An 8,887-nucleotide genomic window follows, 5' to 3' on the forward strand; every position below is an offset into this window, starting at 1 on the left:
ATATGTGCTGCTTGTGATAACTTTTAGTATGGTCAGGTGCTTAAAAAAGGCACGTTTAATAAAGTTAGTCGACAGGATTCAAGTATCCCGTTAAAAAAACTACTAAACTGTTTTTTTTAGTTAAAAAACCAAAACAGTCATTGTAACGTCGCTTCAAGAAGGTGAAGTTGTAGGTTGAGTGAAACGTGGCACAAACTGGCCAACGAAAGCAAGAGTTAAGTTAGACGTTTATTCAGCAACTGGGGAAAAAGGCTTCGTGTTTTTCTGTTTGCCCTCCATTATGGACGGCGGCAAACACAACAAAAGCTAATTAGCTCCGGGACCAATGTAAATATTGACAAGCTCCAGCGTGGCTTTGTAATTGGGTTTGTCGTCGGTTGGAGCGCAATATGGTTAAATTGTGTAGCCTGAATAAGGCTTGGGAAATCTCTACAGGCATTGGCAAAGTGGATTTATTTACGAACTCGATTTGGGCCGGATGAAGGCAAACTTAGCTTAGTTAAAACCACCCAGCGAATGACGGACCTACCTTGAATTAGCCTATTGGTGGCTTGTTTTGTCATCATAAGCACGAAATGCGCTTTACCGAGAGTTATCGCAGTGGTTGCTTGTTATCGTTAGGCTTAGCGACTGTTAGCCTGATTCGGGTTTACTTCTCGAGGCTGCAAAGTCAAAAAGCAGATTTCACGCCTGGCTTCCGCGCGCTCGTAAACGCTTAAAACCGCCGGATTATGTTTGGCCTCACGTGATACAGGCTCAGGTAATTTGTTTACGTGCCCGTGTGATGGGATTTTGCGGGCTTGGCCGTCGCTATTTAAAAACTGAATCGCCACGAAATAATGCAGAGGGATTGTTAGGCCTAGATTGTGTTTTGGCAACTTTTTATTAGGTAAGGTATTTTTGGTTGTGGCATTGTTCCCTAATAAACGCCTTGTGGCATGTAGTTTCGGATTCCTCACTATAGTTGGTGCGTGAGCGCTAAACGCTTTAAACAGCTTAGGTTCTATCAATTTTTCTAGTTTTGTACCAGTATGATTTTTATCCCAGCTTTGCGTTTCTCCGTGTCAGTGTGGAGAACTAAACTTAAAGAAAGTACCTAATAGATAAAAAAAATACCTAATATATATATCGATTTGTAATGTAGTTTCACTTGTTGCCATCGATAAGTTTCTTGTGGTATACCATTTCATTTATGCCGAAATTTTCAGCTAATCTCGTACCCTTTGTCAGGGGCAAAAAATTAGGTAATTGCTTTGAAGTTGACGTCAGACCGACCTTACCATGTTGCCCAAACAACAAAAGCCCGGCTCATTTCCAAGCCATTACATCCCATCCAGCCGTATATAGTCAACGTGTGCGAGCAATACCTGACTTGTTCCGACTCGGCTACGTCAAACAGACTCCCGCTTTCAGTGGAGATCACGTGCGCTTTATGATTGACAGATTAGCAACGATTTGTCTTCATAAATCGCTGTGTTTTAAGCTGATGTTGGCCCGACTGTTGACTGTTTTTTGCTCGATTTCTCGGTATGGCCATTTACTTGCGAGTGCTTTTATTTCTCTTAATGGCTCTAAGCTGAGAAATGAGTTTGGTAAATAAACAAAGGGCCAAACTACTGCATTGTACAGTTTTTGTAGAATAAACGTTGACATCTTATAGTGCAGAAAAGGTCTTTTCAGCGTAGTTCAAGTATTCCACCGGTTTCCCACAGAATAATTAGATCAATTAAATTGCTAATAATGCTTGTTGTCCATTAAGAACGGCGCATATTTAATTTCTTTACCCGAAACTCAAATAAATTTCTGGGTTAAGCTTGGAAAGTTCCAGACAGGAAATCTTACCTATATCAACAACGGTTTGAATTTGTCAGTCAAAATCAGTGTCAGCGCAAAAGTTTTATTTCGTGTTGCTTAAAACTACAGAAACGCAAGGGTAGTCGGCGTGAAACGAGGTAAATCCGGCGCGGTTGTGATTCTATGGCTCGTCCTAAATGAGATGTCGAGTGTTTACGAGTGGGACCACTCGCCTACGAGCGGATTAAAATCAGGAACATATACTGCTACCTTTTCCTGTGAATCAGCTTTTCTCAGACCACGGCGATGGTCACCGCGTCCTGTGAGACTTATCGCGGTTTTAGCGATTATTATTTTTTGGTCGTTCGTGGCGTTTGTTTTGTGTCTGCGACCACATCCAAGTAAAACATAAGGCAGGGTACAGTGAGTCTGTTGAACTCGACTATGTGCTATAGACTAATAGAATAAATGTTTTTTTTATTGATGTTGGAAAGCAATTTACGAGTTGACGTGCAAGACAGTCAGTGTATTTTTATAAGTCTGTTAAATTTTTCCTGATATATATCTAAAAAACAATCTTAACAATTGAAACTTTATCTGGTGTAAAGTATCTGAGTCATCCAATTTTCTGCAGTCATCAAAATTATTTTTAGAATGGCAAAGATTATCCGTTTGAAAGCTGTGTAGGGCAGAGAAAATTCTTCTTATTTTGCTTGTACCATTTCTAACAGGGACACATGTTAACTGCTGTAGGACCAGCTCAGACATCCCCGCTGCAGTAACTTTATTTTTCCGGTTATTGTGATTCACAACATAAAAGCAGTCAAATGATGAATTTCAGCCGAAATTAGTCAGGTATTTCTTTTATCTCAGGGTGTGACTTTTTCCCACTACAGTATTGATTTGCCTTTCAAGTTCGTTTGAGTTCCAGCACAAAAAAAATCAGGCTGTTTTTTGTACAGAAAAATGTCATCTCCCGAAAATTTCTAGATACATTACGAGCACCCAAAGTGTGTTTTTTTTTGAGCACCTAAAGTGAAATACTTCTGTGCAGAAGGTTTTTGTCGGGACAAGAGATATTTTAAACTGCGAATCACGTTGTCGTCGAAATTTGTCGGGCCATTCCTTTGGAAGCGAAGAATCCCGCTGCGGGCGATACAGCGACAATTACTGCTCGCGAGTCTTACTTTTATAGCGCTCGGTCGGATCACAACAGGGTCCTCGAAATCGCCTTATCTCGATAGCTCGCTTTTGGAACGGATCGTCGCAGTACACCTGCAATTACAGAGACTGCCGCGGGCTTTTAATTGTACCTGTCGTTTCCCGAGCGGGGTGTAGTATTACGCCAATCCCGGACGGCACCTGGATTGCGTCAAATGGATTTGCTGCGCTCAGCAGACGACTTAGTTCGTACAGTCCAATAGACTTTACTTGTAAGCTGTGTTTGCCGAGTTTTCTTTGGTTTGCGCGTGTATTAGTCATCGGCCGAAATTCCTATTCTCGGTATTTGGGTATTGACTTTGTTAATTTGATTTCGGGCGTTTCAGCTGAGGATGCGACTTTCCAGGTAAAACCGTAGTCAGGCATTTTATGTTCTTGTACTTGCGAAGTTGCGTCATTGGCGTATCATCGTTATCAAATAGTGGGCGTTTATTGCCTCATGGTTAGACCTTAAATATTCGTCAGGAACCCCGTCTTCTGAAGTGGCACTGCGTGTTTAATATAACATTGAAATGTACACTTTATAAAAGCAGCATCTTCAAAGTTCAGCTCCACAAAGTCGGGTCTTTCTTTAAAAGCCAATTTAGGCCCCAATTCGAGGAATACACAAGCAGCATGTGAGAGCCGGTGTCGTAATCGTCCGAAAACCAGTTGTTTCGAATTTCCACACAGGGCTACAACAAAAGCCGGGCAGGTTGATGCAATTGCGCGCGATGAAAGGCGACGACGCCACAGAGAACACGCTGATTGAAGCTTTCACTGCCCTTCGTCCGTACGTACGCCACACGAGAGCGTATTGTTCCTGCATTTGTTAAAGTTGAGCTGGGCGTGTATCAAACTTAAAAGCCCGTGTTTTATTTTGCGCGGCGATTCGAATCTGACGTATTACAATAGTGCGGCAGCTACAAATTGCGACTGTATTTTTTAAAGGTGGTTTACACGTTAAGTGCGGTGTTACGCACCTGGCTGCTGTGTGCATTGTGCTAAGATAAACTACACTCCTTTGTCGGTCTTAGCGGTTTGATTTAAAGGTTTCTAAGGTTTTTATATTGACTATGTGAACATACCTGGCTGTAAAACCAAAGGGTTTGTGGGCGTTTTTTTTTATAACCGATAATAGTGCACAACAGTCTTTAAAGCCTCGTCATGTAGCAGCGTTTCAACAATGATGTTCTTAAATTAATCAGGCAATTTTAGGGGCGCTTTACGAACTATTCAATAGATGGCTATTTTTGGCTTGCGTTGTTATCAAACAAACAAGCTTGTTGTCGTGTTTACATATTGACCGAAAAACGTGCACATGCCGGGCGCCATACCTGTCCTAACCGCAGGAGGTAAAATAATTGGACATTCCGCCGGAAACTTGCCGTTCGCGAATTCCGCCTAAAGCAGCGAACCTTCTCGAGAGCAGCACCCTGCTTGTCGCGTGTGTTGACCTAGTGTGCGGTGGGCGGCCGTCGAGCGCTGTAAAATGCACCGCGGCAGCCACACTGGTGCCGGATGAGTTGCTCGGCTAGTCTACTTGATTTGCTACCTGCTTATCGAGGGCAGACAATTTTAAGCCACGAAGAAAACGATTGGTTGGATTTGAATGGGTAGTCTTTTGAAGACGTTGGTAGGCTTTTTAGATGTTATTTGTGATACTGTGTGTTAGCGGTGCGTTTTGGGTTTAATGTAGAGGCAGCGTGGGGTTCATGAACCGGCTTTACTCTACTGCCACTCCATATGGCTGCCCGGGCAAGCCTGTCTCCAATGGGAAAGAGAGGAGCCGCAACACAAACCTTGGTAGTGACGTTTTTCTGTTTTTTGATTTGAAGAATAGTGCGATTTTATGGGTTCGCACCAAGTAGGAGTATTATTAGTGTTGTCTAATTTTTTTTTCTGGTCATTACCATTTTTTATTTTTATGTTTAATGAATTTTGACAGAGATATTTGCGATTACGTCACCACTTGTAATAAAACAAGCCCAAATGATATTAAAAACAACACCAACAAGAACTTGGTTTGAAGTGGGCTTGTTGTTAGTGAAGTTCGCGGCCGGAATACAACCGATCGACTTTCCTTGGTCAGCCAAATCTATTTCCAGAGCCGGTGTATGTTTTTCGGGCGGGGCTCGACGCGCGATTCTTATGTCTCTCGCCAGTTTTTGACGCCAAAAGGCCGAGGCCACACAAGTTGTACCGAACAGGGTCCGAGAGTTTACTTAAGGCCACGTGCGCGATAAGGACATTTATATTCCAGCCCCAAGATTTTGTTTTGTACGTAGGTGTGCACAAGCCAAACGTACGAGTACATTGACTCGGCAACGGCATTTTTATCAGCATCGTACGTTTAAGAAATATATAAATTGGAGCTTTTTTTCAAAGTACGAATAGCTGTTTTTATCGTCCGAAAAAAATCTGCGAATTTGTTTTCGATACTGAGTCATCAAACGTTTAACTTTAATACCCGACATTCAACCACATGAAAATGTCACCTGTTTTTTTGTGCTTTCGCTGATCCCACGCATAACGTTTGCAAACCGCAACTTATAACCCGACCCCTGTTTACCTGCGCTCGCTTTACCCACAAGTCGCCGCCTTTCTAGCCTGATGAAACTTGTCTGACCCTCCGTCGAAAAAAAAACACTGTCTGGCTTGGTTGAGGGCGTGCTCATCGGTTCGGGGAGATAAAATCTAAACCTTGCTGCACTTCTGCTTTGAAAACAACGTCTGGCGCGCCGGTTAAATCCTATAATCAGCAGAACACTTGCAGACAATATGCTAGAACAGTGGTTCTTAACCTTTTTCCTTGCTGCACCCCTCTCAAATCACAAAAAAATTTCTCGCACCCCCTTTTAGATTTGCTTAAATAACAAAACCATTGTAATTTTATTTTTATACAAGTAACTGATAACACAGTGACATAATACCAAACTGTGAGTTTTACATTTAACTAATCAAAGAAATAAATTACAGTTATACATTTTTTGTGTCTGCAGCCCCCGCACGGCCGCACCCCTTGGAACAGTTCTCGCATCACTTGAGGAGCACCCCTGGTAAAGAAACCCTTTTCTAGAACCTGCATTTGGAGCGCCGATTTCGGGCCAGAGCATTCCCATTTATGGATTGCTGCCTCATATATGCCGATCGTGGCGTGACGTGTTGCGGTCACGGCTGACTGGCGCTCGATCTTGGCCTAAATCAGCAGCCGACTCGACTCAGAGCTTGTTTTCGTGTCGTCGGAGTTTTGCGCGGAAAATGAAGAGATTCAATCGCTTTGGATAGTAGGGAAAGCTGTCAGATCGTTTGCGCGATCAGTCGCTTATCGACTTTCTCCGGCGGCAATTAGGCTTTCCCGATTTCGAGGCTTTTCGATTCCTAGACGACGTAAACACGATGAACTTTGCGGTAATTTTCGAGGCTCGACTCGTGACCTTCTTCCACGTTCCGTTGCAGGGACGAGCGGCGCCTGACGCATTTTGGTGTATTTGTGAAGTTTCTGAGGCTCTGGATGCCATTTACGACGCTTCTTAATAGCTGGATCCCGAATCATAGAGCATAAAAAAGCGTTTGCCCTTTTCAATTTTACGCAATTGAAACTGCAAATTTCCCGGTGGTTTTGTATTTGTTATGCTTCGCTGCGATACAAAGGCGCCTCGATGCAGGTGTCGTTCGTTTGTGATTTTTATTAAATTTACATTTCGACTGGAGTTCACTAGAACCATAGTACGGCGTTGGTGCACTGGTGAATGCGCTTCACTTATTAGCGTCGGTTTTGTAGTTCTTTAAAGTGATGGGAGAACTGTTTAGCTTTGAATGCTGTTAAACAGGTATTAATTTCAGTTGATATATTTTGTTGATGTAAAAGATTTGTTCGCGAACATTAAGATTTTTAATGTGATGAATGTATCAAGTGGCATGTTCCAACAGAAATTTTGTAACCTAAACGCAGGGCGCTTGAAGCAAAATTGCCAAAAGTTGTGTTTGAATGTGGTTTTCCAAGACTGCTTTAAGATAAGGTTCTTAACCAACTGTCCCAAATGTTACAACCTTTTTGGTGTTGTCAATGTAGAAATTTAGTAGCTAAGGTATTCTGCAGCACACATATCCTGTCTGCTTTTAGACACAGCTGAAAATTCCCCTTTTAAAAAGACGCGACTGTTTTTTATTGAAGTGAAAGTTGTTCAAACGCGTCGTCAGCTTGCCGCCGGCAAATTTGGCAGTTTTATCAGAACGGCTGTAAATTGTGTTTCATGCAGTGTAGGGATGTAATGCAACCTATAATATGTCAGTTAATCGGTCCAGCAGAATATCTCAGTCGAAGACAGAAAGACGAGTTGCCCAGCTATTTCGGTCGGGCGCCAAACGCACAAGCCCGTAATAATTGCTGGTGCACCGTTTATAAATATGTTCAAGTGCTACTTGCGCGTTAATAAGGAAGCGTTGAATTGCATGTCAGTTGGGCGCCGCGACAAGCCATTGTTCGGCTCAACGGCGAAGATGTTGACCGACATAGCTGGTCCAAATGCTGTTTTCTTATTGTGGATATAATAAGTAAGCGTGGGATTATTTTGGGGCGACGAACATTGTTTCTGTGTCAGGTGCCCAGTTCGATACTCATAGTTGAATAGATGAGTCCTGGCGTCAAGTCAGATTTTTTTCGGATTGTTTGCTGTTTATTGTTCTCGTCTGAAAATTAATTGCAATGAAAAAGTGTCGTACAGATGACAGATTTTCGCTAGAAACCCATAACAAAAGCGTTTAACTGTGGACTTTTCCTAAAAAAGCTAAGGCAAATGGGTTACTATTCTGAAATAGCTAATGTGGATGTTAAATTAGTTTCCCAGGCTGCGTGATATAAACTTCTGCTGATTGTAGTGGAATATCAATCGACCAGTATACAAAAGAAAAATATAAGATTTTTTGTACGCATAGCTAAGTTAGGAGTTTTGTCTTGATTTGACGAAAAAGGCGAAAACTCAACTGTTTAAAAAAAAATTTATATGCCGTAAATTCTGCAAGAAATAGTTGTATTTTGGAAAAGCGGTAGCTTTTATGACACAGATCAATTATTCGTATACGGGCACGGTCAGCACAAAAAACGAAGAACAAGATAGATCGCAATAAAAAGTGGCGAGTCGTAATTCGAAACTGAATAGGAAAACCCGTATTTAACAAACCAAAGTAGCACTGTACAAGTCAGCATGCCCTGTTTAAAATGGGTTAGTGTAAGCCGTAAGGGGTCAATAAACGTTTCGTTGTAGGTTGTCGCAAGGGTTGTAGGTTAAACTTTATGTAAAAGTTCAGTAAATCTAAACACTTATGTTTTTGCCACTGAGTCTTCAGTTTTTTTAGACGTTTTACCACCAGCGAACAATCAAGGCCCCTGCCAAGCCACCTGTGCTGTGTGCTGTCAAGACCACAAGAAAGGGCAATGGGTTTTGCGGTTTGGGAAAAGATTAGAGCATCGGCACTTAAACCGAAATCACGAAAAGGCCGTCGTGGTTGCCCGCCGCTAGTCCACTTAACCAGCCACTTAACCAGTCACGAGTTAGCGGAAAGGCCAGCTCATTAACGGTGCTACTACTATTGGATTCTCACGTTGGTTACTGCTGTAAACTAAAAAAAAACGAGGTTTGGTGACCAGCAATAGTTAGTCCACTTTTGAAAGCTCTGCAGATATGGGTTTTACAAAAGTACAAGGTTACTGTATAGTATTAAAAATAGGGCCAGCAATAGCTCAGACAGACCAAAGCGTTAGTTACTGTGTTTAGACAATTACAGAGCATTTCCCACAGCTGTTTTTTGCCGAATTCCATGTATCACTTTTTGGTTTTAATGTGTGTAACAATTTACTTTGATATCCGTGAAATTTTATTTAGAACCTAAA

Source organism: Ascidiella aspersa, chromosome 2 (genome assembly GCF_963924565.1).
Source record: "Ascidiella aspersa chromosome 2, kaAscAspe10.2, whole genome shotgun sequence".
Taxonomy (NCBI): Eukaryota; Metazoa; Chordata; class Ascidiacea; order Phlebobranchia; family Ascidiidae; genus Ascidiella; species Ascidiella aspersa.